Source organism: Ochotona princeps, chromosome 11 (assembly GCF_030435755.1).
Source record: "Ochotona princeps isolate mOchPri1 chromosome 11, mOchPri1.hap1, whole genome shotgun sequence".
In the NCBI taxonomy this organism is placed as follows: Eukaryota; Metazoa; Chordata; class Mammalia; order Lagomorpha; family Ochotonidae; genus Ochotona; species Ochotona princeps.
In genome coordinates, this window is record NC_080842.1 from 11,906,211 (window position 1) to 11,927,303 (window position 21,093).

The following is a 21,093-nucleotide window of genomic DNA, read 5'->3' on the forward strand; positions in this document are numbered from 1 at the left end:
AACTTCAATTTTTGAAGCTGTCAACTTTCTCTTCAGTACGTAACTTGTTTGAGGTTATGAATTTACAATTAAAGATTAAATCTGGTTATTTTTCATGAAGATGAATGTTAATCTACCTTTCTGGCTTTGATTTTTATTTTTCCTGTTCTACTAGGTGAGGTCACTGAAGTCCCTTTTGTATCAACTGCTTTTCACAGAACTAAGGAAAGAACATTCAGTTTGGATATACTATAGTTCCCCAGTAAGAGCCTGTTCCATGATCTTGAACAAGCACTTCCAGTTTTGATGGCTTAACTTCTGTACCCACAAAATGAAATATCCAGAAACTGAATACTAAAGATTAGGATATAATTGATCCATCTAAAGGCAAAATTAATGACTTGTACTTTTCAAATCTTCAACTTTTAGAATTGTTCTCATATAAAACCAAAAGCAAACCTCACCAAGTGTATTCTGTATCAACTTCCTTTCATTGTCCCATAGGGATATACTTAAAATTCCACTCTTGAGGCCAGCACTGTGATGGATTGGGTTCAACCATCACCTAGACTGCAGTATTCCATGTAGTAACACTGGCTTGAGTCCTGGCTGCTCTATGTCTGTTCCAACTCTTGGCTAATGCACTTGAAAGGCAGTGGAAGATGGCCCATGTGCTTGGATCCCTGCCACCCTAGTGGGAGACCTGGCTTCAGCCTGGCCCATCCTAGTTGCTGGTGTCATTTGGGGGGAGTAAACCAGTAGACAGAAGATTTCTGTTTCACTCACACACTCTGTCTCTCTGCCTTTGAAATAAATAAAATAAATCTTATTTTAAAAATCTTCACTGTATATTTATATAACTTCGTACTACACAAAAAGAAGGAAAAACTGCTTAACACCACTGTTTCTTGTTTTTAGTCTTGTTTCTGGCCATGTAGTAAGAATTTCAGAAACTTTGTCTCCTTTTCGCTTGACAATCCTAAATTCTCTTTTGTCATTGTCTAGATGAAAAAACCTAAGCTAAGCCACATTTTCAAGTTCACATCAGTATTGGACCAGAGCGCCAGTCCTCTCCATTACATTAGGGGACATAATGGACTTGCTCAGAGTTACCCCTTTTATCTTATGGAACGTGAACTGCATAGGACATTGGGCACCAGGTGTGAACGCTTGAGAAGAATAACTGCATTACAGCTTTTACTCATTTCTGCAAATGAAAAAGTCCAGGGATGTGTACAAGACTCTTTGGGCATAAAAATTCTACTTGTTAAAAGCAGGTTTGCTTCTTGTATCCACTTGACCTTCTTGGCTAAACTGAAAAACTAGGAAGAAGAAAGAGCTTGGAGCCATTACATGCCCTGATGCCTGTGATCTATAGCTTCTGTGATATGCATCTGTCACGTTAAAATCCACTTTCCAACAAGTATTAATTACAAGGTAGAAATGTCTGCAGAGGGCCCTGACTTGTCTGTAATTTCTATCTGCTCTTCCATGTAAGTTTTGAGTTTATTGGTGAAGAGTTTCTTACAGTTAGTTACATTTTGTGGAAATCAGCACACAATCTCCATGACATTTAGTCACAGAGCCATGAGTTTATAGTTTTAATACCAACGAAGAAAAAAAGTCCATGGATATTAAAAAGTAAGTTTATTTTGATGCAAACCCTTTTGAAATCCAGGTATGGACTTTTCCTAATTCTAGTGCTCTATGAACTTTTCAGGAACTCCCTGCTCACTCTATTTTATTGCTTCTGCTTTTATTAGGACATGACTGTGAAGACTGAAGAGTTGTTTGTGTGCATGCAGTCACATTCACATGCACTGCAGACCCTGAAGAAGATGAGCAGAACATGTGAGAAGTGTGGGAAACCCACCCATTTGCATTTTATTTTCATGCTCCCCAATACACAAGAGAGCCTGGTAGTCCAAAGGACATGCAGATGGAGAGGAATTTCAAAGTTACACACACACACAACCAACCAAACAAAAACCTGAACTTACATCATAGATTTCAGATCTCTCTAAGTGAAAATAATCTGCCTGGCTGGGTTTTTTAATCCCATTTTTGAAATCTCCTGTGTTATTTGAAACAGTGTTCTGCGTAACCTTTTCATAACCAGAGAAGAAATTTAACTTAGAAGTTAGTAAATAAGGTGGCACAGTTTGGGTATGATGTTTATTTCACTGAGTATCCCCTTGGGGAATTTAATTTGTCTAAGCTTCTACCCAGGCCTGCACATATTTGGACCCTGCACTAAATTGAAGTATTATAATTAATTTCATTTATATTGTTATGTGAAACCGTTTGCTTACACAAGGTAAAATGTCTCCTCCTTCAACAAAATCAATCTAGATGACACATTTAGCTAAACAAAATAAAACTCTTTACTTTGTGATAAGAAATACTCATCCAATATAAGAGCACTTTAATGTTTAAGGTAGAGGTGTTGATTGAACAAATTAGTCTTTATTCCAAAGCTATGTCAAAAGTTCTATTTTATAAAAAGAGTTACGCATACTCAAGAACCTAAGTAATGCTTACAATGAAATTAACTCTAAAACAATCACACTGAATGGCAACTTCCAAGAATATGTAAGTATAAAAAAATCTATAAATATAAGTCTATCTCATATGTGGAAATATGTCTAAAACAGACATAAGCAACATAATTGCTGTTGTAATACTTTTATGATATCATGTCTTTGATCATCACATTATTCAAATGCTCATTTGAGAAAATCACTTTCAATCTACTTGAAAATATCCATTGGCTTTAGTAATCTACAAGTTCATACTCCTGAAAAAAAGAAATCCTCAGTGACATAAAGCAGATTTGAAATTAATAAAAAATCATTATAGCAATTTAGTCCTATTCATATCTTGAGAACCAAATTGTCTTTTGTTTTATTTTTTTCCTCTCATTCCCTAACCCTGCTATTATATCATATCAGATGGTATTCTTTTAACACATATAAGTGGGTGGGCATTTGGTACAGTAGGGTTGGGTATATTTCACATTAAAGTACCTGGGTTTGTGTTCTAGCTCTACTGCCGATACCAGCTTCCTGCTCTTGTGCCAGCCAGGCAGCAGATTATGGGCCAAGTGGCTGGGTTCCTGCTACTCCAATGTGGGAACCTAGCCTAGTCCATCAGCCACTGTTGTAGGCGTTTGGAGAGCAAACGAGGGATGGAAGATCCCTTTCTGTGTCTCAATCTCTCTGCATTTCAAACAACAAGTGTGCCTTTCTTTTTTTTTTTTTTAAGATTTTTTTATTTTTATTGCAAAGTCAGATATACAGAGAGGAACAGAGACAGAGAAAGATCTTCCGTCCAATGATTCACTTCCCAAAGTGAGCGCAATGGATGGTACTGTATCAGTCCGAAGCCAGGAGCCAGGAGTTCTTCCAGGTCTCCCACACAGGTGCAGGGTCCCAAGGCTTTTGGGCCATCCTTGACTGCCCTCCCAGACCACAAGCAGGGAGCTGGATGGGCTGCCGGGATTAGAACCGGCAACCATATGGGATCCTGGCAGGTTCAAGGTGAGGACTTCTGCCGCTAGGCCACTGCGCTGGGCCCAAATGTGCCTTTCTTTATGAAAAAAACAAAAACAAAAACAAATACAATGTACTTCATTTTTCCTGACCTTCATGTGAAACCCTGTGCCTGTGTTCCTTTCCTCTCTGTGTCTTTGCGGAAATGAGCTATGGGAAGCTTAGGTCCATGGCAGAGTCAAGTGGTCACAAAATACACTTTTTCTTGTACAGCTCAAGAGGACTTCTGCAGTCCCTCCCCACCCCCCTGCTTGACATAATCACAAGTTGCTGACTTTGTACAAGTTACATTCCAGTGGGTGTTAGAGCAATAAGAAGGAACGGGGAATTCCAAGTCTCATTCCTATGCACAGTCCCAGTTCTGCCATAGGTCCGTCTGTCACCCACACAACTGCAATTAGATATTGCAGAGCAGTATCAGATGGCTGATTTCACGACAGAATTTTCTCCTATCTGATCTAAGCACTGGACTTTCAGAGACCTCTGCTTTGTCTTCTTGGCAGGTTCTGCAGGTGGAAGTAACACACATTAAAGCAATAGGTAACAGAATGTTAATTTCACGTTGTGAAATTTCTAACTTCAAAGAACCACTATATGATCTTTGAATATGAAGTATCACCATTTGGTCAGGATCAAAACAACGAGCAGAGGTAAGATATGAAAGAAAAGTTCTGAAAAGAATTTGAAAACCTGTCACCAGCTATGGTCCAGGACAAAATTGTAAAACATGCAAATGTATAGTTATGCACAATATTGGTGGCTTCCTTATTTTTTCAAAAGAACATTCATTTTAATGTATTGATTTATTGGAAAGTTAGGACAGAAAGAGACAGGGAGGTCTTCCATCCTTTGGGTCACTTGCCAGATGGGAACCACAGCCACAGTACACCAGGAGTCAGGAACTCCTTTCGAGTTTCCCATGTGGGTAGCAGTGACCCAAGGACTGGGCCATCATCCACTGCCTGGAAGGTGCATCCACTGGAAGCTGGGTTGGAAATAGAGTAGACAGGATTCAAACTGATGCTTTGAGATGCGATACTGATGTGGAAAGCAGTTATTTAGCCCACTGCACCACCACCATATGGGTCTCAAAGAGGGTAGAATCTTTCTGTTTTTCTATTTTCCTTGTTTTTTGGCATCCAGTTTTCCTCTATCATGAGCCTCATTTCTAAATATCTTTTTTTTTGTTGTTCCCTAAAGTTCCTGCTTTGGATTTGATCTCTGCTAGAGCACATTTAAGTGAATTTGTCTTCATTTATTAATACAATTTTTAATTGTGCTACTTCACAGTTTGATAAGTATAATGTATTAACCCACATAAATATCATGGAAAAGACAAGCCAAAGAAATCTTGGCTTAGCTCTTAAATGACCCCATATAGGCCCAATCATTATATATGCATTTGATAAAATATGTCATTCTATCATGTTCTGTATGAGTCCAGATGAGATTTCTCTTTGTAGTTAACATTCCCAAATACATCTCAGGTTTTAAAAGTGAAAGCTTTGTTGTATCCTTCACAGAGCTAGACATGAATGCACACACTGGGAATTTAACACTTACCAAAACAATGTTCATCATCAAATAAGCACACACATGCATGCATATGCAGATACAAACATACCCTTTGAATTCTCATGATGCAGCCTTTCCCATTGAGTATCCTTCCTCGCAAATGTGATACTCCATACAAAGTCTCACATACAGGCAGAGCTCACAAGTTATATTCTAGACGCTACTGGAGTATTTGACAGGGTCAGTAAGGCTAGTCTTTATTACAAAGGGAAACTTCTTCAAAGTTGTGAACTTACAGGGAGACCTAAAAGATAAGCAGTATTTATAAAGTCATGGAGAGAAGGGATTCTGGACAGAGAAAATAGCAAGGGATGTGATGTGTTGAGGCAAAGGGGAGGAGGCAGTGTAGCTGGAGGATAAAGAACTTCCTTTAGGCTCCAGACATGCAGTGTTGCCTCAAGAACACTGGTAGGATAAGCCCTAAGCAGGTGGAGAGTAGGCAGGAAGAGAACAACAATGGATTTAGTGCAATTTTGTTACCTTATTTTGGCCTAAAGCTATCCATTTTAGCCTATAGAACTCTCAACTCCATTTCATTGCCGCAGACCTGCAATAAGCTCTCCTCCCCACCCCATACCGTCAGTATCTTCTGAATCCTCTAAAATATGCACTTCATCACTGGGATGTAGTAGCTGCTGACCAACTGAACTACTATTCTTGATGAAACCTTCACTCACAAGAACCTAACTGAAAACTCTCACTTTCTTACCATGAATTCTGTCAAGCAAAAGGATATCACTTGGAGCCCACAGACTATCTTTTATGACTTAACTGAAACAATAAAATCAAAACAATCAAAATAAAGTCTTACTTGAAGCAATAGGTTCATTATTAATAAACTACATGTTAGCAATGAACTGTTCAATGTTCTCAAGCTTTTTAAAGATCTCTTCGTTTATTGATTGGAAATGCAGATTCATGGAGAAAGAGGAGAAAGACAAATAAAAGATCTTTCGTCTTGGTTCATTCGCCAAACAGTTGCCACAGCCAGATCTGAGCCAGGCGTAAGCCAGGAGCCAGAAACTCCATCCAGGTCTCCCACAATGGTGAATGTGGCCCAGGAACTTGGGTCACCAACTGCTGCTAGGTAGGTGAATTAGCAGGAAGCTGGACTGGAAGTAGAGCCCTGACTCATCAGGACTCTAACATATGATTCTGAAATCACGGGCTTAAGCTACTCAGCCACAATAGTATCTCAAATTTTTAAACATAGTCAAAGTTTCAGTAGTAATCCACTTGACCCAAATTACCTCGTTATTTTTTGTACACTGGCATTAAGCAACCTTCCATTAAATGATTTTTGCATTAAAGGAAAATACTCAGATGCATTTGGTAGCATTTGAAAATCCAGTTCATGTGGCAATAAAAGGAGACTAACTTTGCCAAAGTCTGTAGCCTACATTTGGGGATAATAGAAAAATTTTCCATGCAAAAATAATCAAAATGTTTATTGTATGTTTTATGCATCATATAAATTTAAGTATCAAAGTTTTCAAACATGAAGTAAATTAAAAACATCGGATCTCAGAATAGATCAAATGATATTATACATATGCAAGTGCTTTTAAAACAATAAATCACTATAAAATTTATCAAGTAATGCATGAAAATAATATACTTCTATATATAATAGCAGAAATCAAATGTAACTGCATTCTGCCAATGATGTAATGATTCTTGTTTGTCTAATTTGCATTTTCGGAAAAGACTACTCATACGTTACAACAGCAGCTAAGTTTACAACAATTTTTCTTTGTTCTTGGCAAACAAAAAAAGGTTAAGAATTTGCAGACAAGTCTTGGCAAAGAGGTATTATGATTCAGCTTTGCCAATCCCGGAGAGCTACAGTATACAGTTGGAAAATGTATGTAGGTTATGAACTTGTTAGAAAATTTTCAATTAGCATTGCTATTCAGTATAACATCCTCAGGTTTTGATTGGGGCTTGAGAACTAAAAAGATTCCTGGACCATTTCACACACTCAATAGTTAGCTCTTTTTTTTTTATTAATTATTTTGCATTATGTGACAGTTTCATAGGCTCTGGGAATCTCCCTACCCCTCTTCCTCCCCTCCCCCCTGGTGGATTCCTCCACCTTGATGCAGTATTACGGTTCAAATTCAATCAAGATTCTTTCCTTGCAAACATATACCAAGCATAGAGTCCAGCTACTTATTGTCCAGATGGGTTGAACAGTTTCTTGGGGAGACCATTTCTGGTCCGAGTTAGAGCTCTTTTAGTTCCCACTAAGATGGTCTCCTTTTTCATGCAAAAATATTAGTTGTTTTGAAAAGGTAAGTAGCATAACCAAGAGTTCCCTACTCTCTCTAATACAGTTTTACTGTTAAAGATCAATCCTCTATCACAAAGTGTTGCTTTCTGCCATGAACTTCCACTAACATAAATGAAGATGTTGATATTTCATCCTAAATATACACAGGCTTTTCTGTATCTAGTGGTACTTCTGGTTGATTTGCTGATCCTTAATTAGACCTAGAGTTCCCAGTCGAGGAGAGCTGGAAGGGAATCCATGGATCATGCACTTGATTCCACTGATCAATCCTTCTCATTGGTGAGGGAAGGACTGAGTCCCTGAGAGCACTTCTACAATAGGCATTGTTTCCAGGCATTATATTTAATGTGACAAATTAACTGCTGTGGGAAAAATGATGGCCACTTTTTTTTAAGTGATCAAGATTGCAAGAATTCTACTTTCCTCTCATCTTGCTTGCTCAAACAGGATGTTTCCTCTTGGTCAACCTGCCTCACAGCCCCAAATTCTTTTGCACCTTATATGGAAGTGCATCACCCGCTTAAACATGCTCAGAAACACAAAGAAAAATAATCACGACAAAGACTTATCTATATATTCATATCCATATATTGTATACACACATATACCATATAAATATGTAATTCATTGTATTCACACATACACATATATATCATCTTTGACAAATCAACCAACACAGAATTGCCTAAAAAAGCTAGGTACTATGCATAAACATTGACCATTGTCCTAATTGAATCCAAAAGTCCTTACACATAATCTCTGTCTTTGTTAAACATCACAGTTTTACATTCCTACATTTTCAGATCAATCTGTCTTTGGATTTTCTGAAAATTAAAGCAAATAAACAGGAAAAACTACACCAGACTGAGACTGAAATATCTATGAAATAGAGATGCACACATGCTGTAGTTTTAAAAGTTATTTTTCTATTTCTTCTTTGTTGTTTTTGATTTATAAAACATATGCATCGTTATTATAAACAAATTTAAATGACACATGACCCCTAAAAGGGAAATATGGAAATTTTATTCTTTGAACACTCAACTTTCTTCCAGAAGCAATCATTTTATCATAGAGGTAATACAATTTGAGTTTCAGCTTCTAAGTCCTGAAATCAGTCTAACTGGTTTCCAGCTACCACATTTCCTGAATGCATGGTTTTGAACAGGTTATCTAGCTTTTCTGTGCTTCATTCATATCAGTAACAAAATGCACTAACAAAAGGTAGCTAGTATGTTTGCTTGTTATGTGGACAAAATGGAGAAACAGCACCAAGAATATCTAACATATAACAAATCCTCAATAAATGATGGCCAACTTAGAATGTAGCACAATTACATGCTAGCCATTGTTACTCTAAAATACAAACAAAAATACAAGTAATAATGAAAACGAGTAAAATAATATCCACTGGAAAAACCATGGACATAAAATTGTAATGTCAATCAATATGCATTCTCTTACCACAGTGTTTAATAAGCCATTAGCAATGTTGCCAACTGCCTAAGTCATAAAATCTACATCAAAATCCCTTGAAAAGTAGGTATAATATTTGAATGTGAATTATTTTATTTTACATATATATTGGCTGGATATGATGTTTATATTAGTATCAAAACAAAAATATCTCTCCATTGAAATTCTAAGTCTCTTAACCTGTCAACAGGCTAAGCTCCCGCCTACAACCCTGGTATCACATAAGGGTGCTTGTTAGAGACCTAGTGGCTCTACTTCTAACCCAGCTGACTGCTAATGAGCATGGGAAAACAGAGAAAGGTGGCCAAACTGCTTGGACCCTGCACCCATATGGGAGACACAGAAGAAGCTCATGGCTCTTGACTTCAGACTGACCCAGCCCCACCTGCTGTAACCATTTCAGGAGTGAATCAACAGATGGAAAATATCTTCCTTTCTATCTCTTGCCTGTCTCCTATCTGTAGCTCAAATAGATGAAATAGATTTTTTTTTAAAAGAAAAACCCCTGGGTCTATGGAACTATATCGTCGAAAAATAAAAATTAAAAAAAATATTCCAATTCCTCTAGAAGTTTCTCCTCTTCTGACTCTTCCCTCATAATGCACTACTTTCTCACTGACTTTTTTTCTCCTCAATCCTGGATTTTAAAAAAAAGTCAACTTTAGGTCAATGAGCCTTCATGGCCTGGGATGACCTCTTGCTCATATTCCGGCCTCTTTGCTTGGCCTAGACTGGGTAGCAACAAGACCAACACAATGTCCAGTCCAGGACCCAACCTTCTGATGAAACAGGTTCACCTGATGATCCTGGTTCTGTTCACTGAATCCAGCTTCCCGGCAAGCGCAACTTGGCAGCATCCTGGGACTCTGCTCTACATTCACAGCTACAGGCTACAGATGGACTACCGTCCTGCAGGCTACTTACCTACTTCTCATCTGCTCTGAGATCTTTTGTGAAGCACATTTCTACTTTCACATAGCCTGTAGTTTTAAAAATATTCATTAATTTATTTGCTTTATTTGAAAAGCAGTGAGCTAGAGAGAGCTCTCCCATCCACTGCTTCATCCCGTCAATGCCTCAACAGCCGGGATAGAAAGAAGCCAGAAGCCAGGGATTCATTCCAGGTCTCTCACAAATGGGGAAGGGTCACAGGATCTGGAACTGAGACCAGAGCTGAGGTTTGAACAAGGCATTCCAAAATGGAATGCTCCCACATGGCATATTTAATAATAGCTTAAGAGAATCCTTATTATTATCAGTGAGCACAGTTGACTGATTCAAGCACAGGGCATTGCAACTCAGTTGGCAAATTCTAGTGGATATGCACTTACAATGTGCTAAGAGCCAGCCCATCTAAAAAGTTTGGAACCGTTTGACTACAAAGTATTGCTTTGTTCACTTGCAGGACAAAACACGTGTGCATATTCAGGACTAACCTTAAGTGTAGTCCTGAACAGAGTCTGACATTCTGAGAAAATAAGGGGAACAAGCATAAAACTAATGTAAGAGCAAAGAAGGAAGGCATTCCCTATGAAGTCTCAGGGCTATACATAGCTGATCCATCCACAATATCCTCATGCATGAAGAGAAATGTGAATGATAAGGTGGATCCTGCAAGTTTGCTTTCTGATATATGTGTTGATAACGCTCTATCACATGTTCTGCATAATTGTCTGGATGCGTGTGGCTGTTTCTTCTGTAAAACTGGAACATTTTCATCCTACCTAGTCTAGCAAGTAAAGACCTCAGTTTATGTTTAACAAGCCATTCCCTCATTTTTTTTAAGAGCACTTTTATTTTTCCGTTGATTTCAAACCTGCAGTGTGGGATTTGTGAGAGAGTCTTTTCCAGGCTCTTCTCTCCAAGTGTCTTTTTCCAGGGTATCAAGTGGATGGAACAGGAGCAGGGACGACAAGGACCAAGCTGGCCCTTGGTTTTGGCATTCTTGGCCTGCAGGATCCAGTGGGTGGGGTGACCCCTGAATCCTTTGCTGACAAGCTATTTCTTATGTGGGATCATTGTTGCACTCACCTATCACCAGACCCCTTCTTCCATCACCTCTTCTGCCAATGAGCAGGCAGGAATAGAGGTTGGCTTCTCTTCACTGGTGCTCTACAGGCTTTGGGCATCTCCTCAACAACATTGTCCAACAAGCCAGAACCAGGTTTGCTCGCTCTCTCACTCTCTCTCCAGGCACTTATAAATATTTCTCTGTCTCATCTTTTCTTCTGTGTTCCACTGTTTGATTTTCAATCATTTCTTGTCTTCTCTTTCTTTTGTTACTAGTTTTTTTAACTTTACTTAATTATTTGTGCCTACCTGAAAAGCAGTGAGACAAAGAGACAGAAAGAACTACTACTGGTTCACTCCCTGATGGTTACATCAACAACCAGGGCTAAGTTAGGCGGAGGCCAGGAGCCAGGAGACAGAAATTTCATCTGATGTTCCACGGGGGTGGTGGTAGTGTCCTAAGTGACTGAAACAATCACTGGCTCCTGGGGGGATTAACAGGAAGGTGGATTTTAATTGTGGTCAGCACTCAGAAATGGGATGCAGGCAACCTAGCTGCAGCTTAACTGCTGTATCACAAACAGCTAGGATTTTAAAAATAATAATAAATCAAGAAAAGTGGAAAGTATGAGTGGCTCATAGCAAGTGTACTATTGCCTTGGTAGACCCTCAGACTTAAGTCCAAGATGAAACCCCCCAGACTCCCTCTCTTCAGTGACACTCTGGATGGATTTGTTCAGAGTCACCAAGGAAGAGCACTGCCGTCACTTGAACTCTCCACCTCCTCTTTCTGCCCAACATTCCCGAATGTCAGATCCTCTTCAGTCTAAATTAGTGGTGGCTTTCACACTCTTCCCTTTCCAGCCTTAGTACAGGCTCTTGCAGCTCTGTTTTCAAACTGTCACATACTTTCACATTAAAAAGTTACATGCAAATAATATGAACAACACAAATGGCATATAAAAAATACACAGTTGAGGACTCCCTACAATTCAATGTACAAAATGAAAACTGATACCACTGTGCTATAAATATATATGTATATACATATTTTTCTTATTAAAGAGACTAATAGAAAGGTTTATTTTTGTTTCACAACTTAATCCTTTCATTGTGCACATGTTTTCATGACAGGACATTTGATACTACACTGAAGGATATTACCTTGCTGAGTTATATTTTAGTCTAAGCCATCTTTCGCAGCTGGACATACAGGTTGCTACGGCACTGAACATTCCTGTACATATATCTTCGTACCTTTAGGCAACTAGTCCCAAAGGACTAATAAATGCTACCGAATCACTTGCCAAAACATCATACAGTCACACTATTGCATAATCTGAGTTACATTTTTACCAAGAAATTAATCCCCATGCTTCTTTCTCAGTTTTCAGAGAACACCACAGTTTTTCCTAAAGTGAGTAGAGAGGATTTATACAACACTTCCCCACTTCAAAGGCCTCTGTCAGATCTCAGGTCAACAAGCTGTAACTAACCTCCACATGTTCCATTCCGTGGTGTTCAGACACGGGCCTCGACCTTCCACTCCAGGCTCTTTAACACTGCCCTCTGCACACCTTACAATTGTGCCATCCTAGTGCCTGAGGAATTTGTTCATGGTTCAAAGTTTACACAACTTCCTGATCCTGAAGCTGCCCCTGTGTGCCACTGGCTTCTCTTCAACTTCGTCTCCCTCTGTTTCAGGATTCATTCAGATCCTGGACTGACTCTTTGGCCAGATACATATTCATTTGTTTTCTGTCTTGCTTGCTTGCTTTTTTTCTTTGTTTCTTCCTTCTTTCCTTCCTTCCTTCCTTTTCTTTCCTTCTTTCCTTTCTTCCTTCATTTCTCTCTCTTTCTTTCACTCTTTCGCTTTTGCTCTTTCTTTCTTCATTTGATGGCCTTTTCCCCACTATGCTCATTTAAAATTTTCCATGAATATATTTTCTCTCTCTTCCTCCACAGGGTAAGAATTTTTAGTACAAAACTATACCAGGTTGATCTTCAAAGTTTCTTGTTTGTGGGTGCAAAGTTCCAAAACTTTGGGCCATCCTTAACTGATTTTCCCAGGCCAAAGGCAGGGAGTTGGAAGGGAGTGTCGTATCTGAGACATGAACTGGTGCCCATATGGGATCCCAGTGTGTGTAAGGCAAGAACTTTAGCCACTAGGCTATTGCACCAGGCCTGAAGGTGAGAATCCTATTAAATCAGCCTGTCCAATGTCTGCACCAAGTATGGTCAAGTGAGGGCAGGGAGAACTCCCCTTGTCCTTTTGCTTTCCAAATTGAGATCCTTGGCAGGAGAAAATATCCATGAAAACTAGTCCTTCAGGTATTGTGACTAGTGATGTTTGGCAGGAGGACTCAGGTTGTTCATCTTTCTTCCTTAGAGATGCTCATCGGCTTCCCTTTGTCTCTTACTTCTGTGCTGTCTGTCAAAGAGAGAATATTCTGGGGTGGACTATATGCCTCATGTCATGAAGCCAGCCTCACAGACTGTTGAGGTGAAGGTTCTTGCCAGACCGGCATCCCTTTGGACAAACACTACTGTGGGCAACTTCGATGCTTCATTTTGTGTCAACTTGACTGAATTAAGGAATACTTGAGAGCCTGGATAAGAATGATTGTGGGGTGTGTCTGTCCATGAGGGTGTTTCCATAGATGGTTAGCTTGTGAGTCAGAGTGGACCAGGTGGGAAGGTCTGTCCTCAGTACTTGCAGGTGTATCCGTCGGTCCACATCTTGGAGACAAGAAACACAGAATGGCACTTGGTCTCTCTTCCTGTGAGGGATAGAATGCCGGCCTTCTGTGTGGACCTTACAAGACCCAATTTGATTCTCTGTCTTTTGGAATCTGGACTTTAACTGATGACTCTTCCCCCAACACCTAATGGAGCCCCATGCCCTAAGTTCTGAAGACTTCAGCCTAGAGTCCATTGAGACATCAGCAACATTCCTGGTTCTAAAGCCTTTGTGATACCTGACAGTCAGGGACCCCAAGGCCTCAGCGGAGTCTTGGCTTCAGAGGGAGATAAAAATCAGTTTTGAGCCAGCCAAGTGAAAGCAAGAGAGTTTGACTAACGAGAGTACTCCACAGACAGAGCAGCACCATATGTGGTTAGAGTTCTACATTTCTGGGTTCCGGAAAATGTATGTTAATATGTGGGCAGAGTATTCATCTTATTTCTGGGAAATGGGTGGTAACTTTCAGGAATTAGGAGTCCACCTTTTTTTTTTTTTTGCCACTGTTTGGGCATGTTAGTTGTCATGCAATTGTGAACTGTCAGACATGAGTGGGAGTGATTTTTATTTTATGCCACTGCATTTGGATAAAGGTACAATGAGGCTGGACATTAGGGAGCAGTTCATCTGGATGTCATTTTGGACCCACTGGATTTGAACCAATTCCTTCACTTGAGTCTTGTTTTTTGCCCTGTGCACCTCAGAGTGGGTGGCTCTATCTTTCAGATTTGGACTGAAGAATACCACCTATGGAAAGTATCATGGGAATTCTCAGCCTCCATGGTTGTGTTTGCCAATTCCCTAAAATGTGGCTCTCATGTATTTATATGTAAACCATTGGTTCTGCCTGTGTAGTGGACTCTGATTCATCCAGCAACCAATGCAAACAAAAACCCAGATGAGCTCTCCTTCCTCTCCTGAGAGCTTGGCTCAGATGCACCGACAACCTTCTCTCTCTCTTTTTGACAGCTTGGGGGCAAAGGTAGCTGGGCTTAACCAGATCAGCAATTGTGGTTGGAGATGTCTCAATCTTACTGACCATGACAATGGGTGGGGGAGTTTACCTCATTTCTCTGGTTATCATGGGGAGCAAGTTACATCATGGGGGCCCAACTTTCTGCAGCCAGGAAAATGTATGAAGTAGCAGGGGCTGGGAATGGAGCAAAGAAAACACAGTAAAAGGCAAATATGCCTCTAAACTCTTTCTCAGAGAAACTACTTGAAAATTTACATCCTTTATGTTTCTTCCTCCAGGAGTAAATTTTCTAGCACCCAAAACTGTCTTCTACAGGATGTGAGAGTCATGTCTTTGAAATACCCAAGAAAATATCTTTGCCTCCAAGCCCAAACACCTTGCTTCAATAACTTCATTAATGAAAACAACTACTTAGCACTAAAGACATGGCCTCAGTAAGATTGCATGATCAGAAGAAAAGTCTCCCCAACAAATATAGGTCAAAAACTTTGGCCCTCATACTGAGTAGGTAACCTTGTTTCATGCGCCAGATGTAAAATTCAGACTCTTCTAAATAAAGACAGAAAGGAGAATCAACTCATATAAATGAAAAAGTTTGTTTCTGTATTTATAGCAAACTTGTGGCTAAGATATGGAAATAACAGTGATTAAATCATCACTGTGTCTGTTTATGTATATATGTATGCTATACATGTGTGACATCTACATACCTCCAAATATTACCAAATTAACAAATGCAGTAATACTGTAAATAACTTAGAAAAAAGATAATATATAAGTATTCCTAAAACCTGCAGTGAAAAGACAGTGATGCAAAAGCTCTGTCAGGTTTACATGACAGAAGGCAGTTGTCAATATTAAGTACAAAGCAGACATTCTATTCTAATTGGGTTGACTGGTCAAGCTAATATTACTGCTACTAATGTTGAATAAGATTATAAAACAGATTCATTTTAAATCAAATGGAGTCATAATTTATTTAAATCAAACGGAGTCAAAAGTTATGTAAATTATAATTGTGGAGTATGATAACTTAAAAATACTTTTCAAAATCTTTTTTGTAACTTAAAATATTGAAGTTATACTAAGTTAGGCTAAATGATAAAAACGCATTGAACCTCTTTTTTTCTCCTGAGCTACCAGGTTTTTGAGTTTAACCTAAATCAGAGTGGCACAGGAACAGTGGAAGGATCAACAATGACATCCATCATATATATAACAGCTGAGTACAAACTTAACATCAATTAATCAATCAATCAAGAAAATTTTTTTTAAAAGTTAAAAAAAAACATTGAATATCTAGATCATTGTCAAATAAGATAACATACTGAAACATTACTTACCAAGGATTGAATTTGTCTACTACTGGCCTCTTCATTTTAGAATTCTTAGTTGGGAGGCACACACACACACACACACACACACACACATCCCGGAGAGAGACAGAGAGAAGGTAAGAGAAAGAGATATCTGCTGATTCACTCTCCATTTGCTGGAGCAGCCAGGCTTAGTGCTGGAAAGAAGCCAGTCCCTGGGAATGCATTCCAGGCCTCCCACATCAGTGACTGACACTCTGTGACCTGAGCGTCATTAGTAATACTTCCCTGGGCCTCCATTAACAGAAAGCTAGAGTCAGGAGCCAGAACTGGGTGTCAAACGCAGGCATCTTAGTCATTAGGCTGAATACTCACTTTCTACTCTTTGTTGTTCAACTTGACAGAGAAACTAAAGATACTTACAACATGGAAAATCGTATCCTTAGAAAACATTGGCTTCTAGAAATTATGAAATGATATATTGATAAACCTGCTGGTCTAGCACACAACACTGGTACATATGACTGTCTGCTTCCTCATTTTCACTGGAAATTAAATCTATGAGGAGTTAAGAAATGTAATAAATATATGTAAATGGACTACGAGGAATGAGTGACAAAAAAAATCACTATGTGTGCAACGTATACCAAAAAAGTGAGAGGTGAGAAAGTATTAAGATACAAAGTTGGAAGAGGAAAGAGAGATGGATAAAGAAATTTCTTTTTAATTTGAAGGTTGAAGGGGAGGAGGAGAGTAGAAACAGAAAGAGAGAGAGAGAGAGACTTCCATCTGTTCATTCTCCAAACGTCCCCAGCAGTCAGAACTGTACTCAGGACCTGCGAGTTGGGAACTAAACCCAATGGATGCTAGGAGCCCCGTTACTTGAGCAATCATTGCTTTTTTCCAGAGTTTACTTTGCTAAGAAACTGTGTGTCCAGCCACACAAATGTGGGACATAGGCAAAACTCTTGCTCTCAAGAGAAGGTTATCTTGAGCGGTGAAACTGCCAAGATTGAATGGATTTCTTTATCGACTTTTTAAAAGGGGACCCAGGTGGTATACTAATGCAAAACTAGACTTAAAATGATGAGGTTTGGGTCCTGCGCAGTAGCCTAGTAGCTAACGTCCTTGCCTTGAAAGCTGAAGGATTCCATATGGGCACCAGTTCTAATCCCAATGGACCTGCTTCCCAGCCAGCTCCCTGCTTGTGGCCTGGAAAAGCAGTTGAGGACGGCCTGAAGCTTTGGGACCCTGCACCTGCTTGGAAGACCCTGAAGAAGCTCCTGGCTCCTGGCTTTGGATTAGCTCAGTCCCGGCCATTGTAGCTGCTTGGGGAGTGAGCCAACAGATAGAAGATTTTTGTCTCTCCTTCTCGCTGTAAATCTGACTTTATGATTAAAAAATATATATCTTTTAAAAATTATTAAAATGATGAGTTTGGGGATTATTGGTCTTTTTCTTTTTTCCTTTTAAAAAAATTTATTTGTTTTTACTTAAACATCAGAATTATAGAAAGGGAAAGGCATTTCATCTTTGGTTCAACCCCCAAATGACCACAATGGTCAGAGCTGGGTTGGTTCAAAGCTGGGGTACAGGGTCTCCCATGTGGGGGGAGGGGTCTAAAGCCTAGGGATTTTCTCCGATGCTTTTCCAGGCCTTTAGCAGGGAGCTGGATCGGAAGTGGAATAGCTGGGACATGAATTGATGTTAACTCCGCAGGCAAAGGATTTGCTTGCTATGCCGCCATGGCCGCCTCCTACCAGACTTTCTTAATAGGATTATGAAAGGTTTCCGTTACCTCTTGAGTAACAAGCTAGAAACAAAGAACCTCTGTTCTTCATGTTGTCTCCATTTTGTCAGTGATTATATGAGAAAAATCAAGTCATTTCAATATTGAAAGATTCAATACCTTGTAGAATCATTATCTCTTGTGTTTATCTTAATTTTTCATTATCTCTTTGGTGAATAGACAAGTCAATATTATTTCAGAGTGAACTGTGATACTGTTTAATCAAATGTTCAAACCTTTTGACTTTTTGTCAAACTTTTCTAAACAAAATTTAAATCCTCTGGGCACTGATTCTGACACTTCCAAGAGGGTCCCTGCAAAATAAATCTCAAAGGATCTGCTTTCTCACTTTGTGGAAGGGGAGAAGTTCAACTAGTGGAGCTTATTTGCATGGGAAACATGGTCAAATCAGAAGGGATGTTTGACAATTCTTGCGATAATTGTGTGGATAAAACCGTTCAGATATCACATACAATTCCTAGAAATGTGTTAGTGCTGTCAACGGTAGGCCCTGGCATGGGGCAACTGATTAGAATGATCATTATTCCGGTCAGTATCTCAAGCTGTTGTATGTCACAGAAGCAGCAAAGTTTCTTTGTCCACTGCTTTATAATGAGCTCTCAACATGCGTTTAGTGACGGCCACTCAAAGTCTCTTGTTATTCACAGCTGGTTATTATTTGATGCTGCTGCTTTCCTGAAAGCTCTTGCAATCAGCTAAGGGCCAACGTGCTTCCTCTCCACTAAACACTGTCCTAGAGACTCACGTGAAAAAAAAAAGAACGAAAAAGAAAAAGGAGAAAAGGAAGATACTTCAGAGTACAAGTTTCTGATTGCTTAGTTAGCTGGATAAAGAGTGCCAGTACTAAGAGAGAGAAGCCAATGGACTGATAAATTCATGAACCCAAGATTAAGCAGAATAAGAATTAATTATTGGGACTTAATAAACGTGAAAAATTGGTTGTAATTTTCATGGTGGTTTTGATCATAACCTTGCTAGTTACTTAATGTTCTCTCTTTTTTTTTATTGTTAAAACCACAAAGGATTTATTTATTTTTATTGTTATTTCCCATTTTATAGTTTTGGGTTCTCCAAAGGTATTTGGACTCCTCAACAATTGAATAGATCGTACCTTTGGAAAAAAATAAGAAATATTTATGTTTTTTCTAATGTAATCTCTCTAAAATTCAAAAATTGTTTCTGATTTCTTTATTTTTGTGGAGATATGAGTTATTTATGTGTAAGTTTCATAAGAATTTGTTGTCCTTTATAAAAGGACACAATTGTTAAGGCTGGTGATATTACCAAGTTTTTAACATGTGTCGTTTGAGAATGCTGTGTATATAAAAAAAAAAATGACTAATGGTTTTAAGGTTGACCTTTTTGTGGTGCTCATACTTACACTATCTCTTTGGACAAATCAGCCTGGTTCCTGTTTTACAGGATTCCCAGCTTCACAGGTGAGAAAGGCCACAGGTATTTCGAGGGCCTTGAAAAGAGAGAAACCCAATCAAATCTATAGTACTGCAGTTGAATGCTTCTGTTGCCTACGATCCAGAGGCATTCAGAAGTATGAGATTCCTTATTAAAAGTCCAAGAGGGGAAACTTAAGAAACCTATGTGAAAAATTATGATTCCTGTTGCACTTACGCAAAGAAGAAGATCAAGTTTAATGATACTAAGCTCAGCCTGCCAACACAGACAGTCACACTTTGATTATAGGGAAATTTTGTTGCAGTTGAAAACTGTAACCCATCCTTTAAGAGTTCACTATCATTAAACTACTTTCATGCATTTTTATACTGAATCCTGCCATCTTACTGTTAATGTTTTCAATTTCTCTGCCACCTTTATGATGTGGAAAAACCAAAAGCTTTCTTTTCGTTGACACCCTGAGAGATGTATTGTAGAAGGACTTATCACATAGTAATGTGGGCTCACCAGAACATAATTCTTCAGACTCCAGAAAATTCGGAAAGTAACCTCAAACCACCCTCTAAAGACATACCCAGCTCTATAAGCTCAGTATTTAGAGATCTCACTGACTTGACTGACTTCAGGACTCCAAACATGGCTTCATAGATGCCTCCAACCATTCATCTTTATTTTTGCTTGTTTCCATAGATGTGCCCCTCGTTAAGTACCTGACTGCTTACTACATAAAGCCCAAATTTCAGGGAGCCGTCTTCTTCCACCTGCACCCTGCACCTGTTCTGAAACAAGACACAATTGATCTAGTGTGATGGGTGGAAATGTGCTTAATCTGCTCTTTCCTGCTTATATAGCCTCATGCTGTTCTGCAGCATGCTTTCCCCTGGTAGATGTCTCACCTTTCAGAAACTAGCCCAAATGCTTTCTCTATAGCCACTAACTCAGCCTTGAGTATAGAGTATATTCATCTTCCTGGAAAGATGCTGATGGGAAGAGGTGAAGGGGGAGAAGTGAATATCCCACTCCAAACAAGTAGACCAGTTTGGAGTGGAAAGCAACAGAGAACCAACAGGTACAGGAAGAGTTTTCTAACCTCCTACCCTCTGCATGTCAAAGTAGGGCATCAATTTCCCTTAGTAAAGTGCCCTCTCTTCCACTCTACTGGGATGAGAGAGATGGTTCTTAGAAAGATAGTGAATCAGGCCTGGCACAATGGCTCAGTGGCTAAATCCTCACCTTGCACACGCCAGAATTCGAAATGAGCCACTGGTTTAAGTCCTAGATGCTCTATTTCTTATCCAGCTCCCTTGTGTCCTGGGAAAGCAGGAGGATGGCCCAAAGCCTTGGGATCCCATGCCCACATGGGAGACCTGGAAGAGGAGCAGCCACAGTTCCAGCCGTTGTAACCACTAGGTAAGTGAATCAGAGGATGGAGGAGGATGGGAATGGGGGAAGGAAAATCCCAGAGCCTATGGAACTGTGTTACAAAATAATTTTTTAAATGTATGCTTTTAAAAATAATTAAATAATTATTTAACGCAGGCTGGCCTGTGCATGCACCATTTCTGGTGCCTCAGGCCCCTGGCCCAGTGGTTTGAGCTGGCCCACACAAGTGCCATCTCTGGTGCCACAGGCCCCACGTGCTCCCGAACACAGGGACTGTCCATTCACCAGGGAAATGGGCAGGGGGATGTGTGGAAAGGAGCAGTGCTGGGGGAGTATGTTGCAGGTGAGGAATGACTTCTGAGGGACTTCCATTGATAAGGCCACTATGCCTGCAGGTATAAGCGAGGGGGCTCAGACCAGGCAGTTTGGAGGGGAAAAGCTGGAGGGCTTTTCTGGGTCAGACAGACACACCAGCCCACAAGAGACCTGAACTAGGATGGTTAGCATGGGTTACCACTGACTACCAACCACCAGCACACAGTAAAGCAAGGGCTGGGGGCCTACCTGCCAG

General features: G+C 39.7%; 1 long non-coding RNA gene across 1 annotated transcript; it reads left to right on the forward strand.

The window, feature by feature from the left end:
* The first annotated feature begins 13,823 nt into the window (after positions 1-13,823).
* On the forward strand, positions 13,824-18,487 carry LOC131481358 (uncharacterized). The gene is made up of 3 exons (XR_009246243.1): positions 13,824-14,032; positions 14,916-15,104; positions 18,374-18,487. It is a non-coding gene; the product is annotated as an uncharacterized LOC131481358 (long non-coding RNA).
* Positions 18,488-21,093: the final 2,606 nt, after the last annotated feature.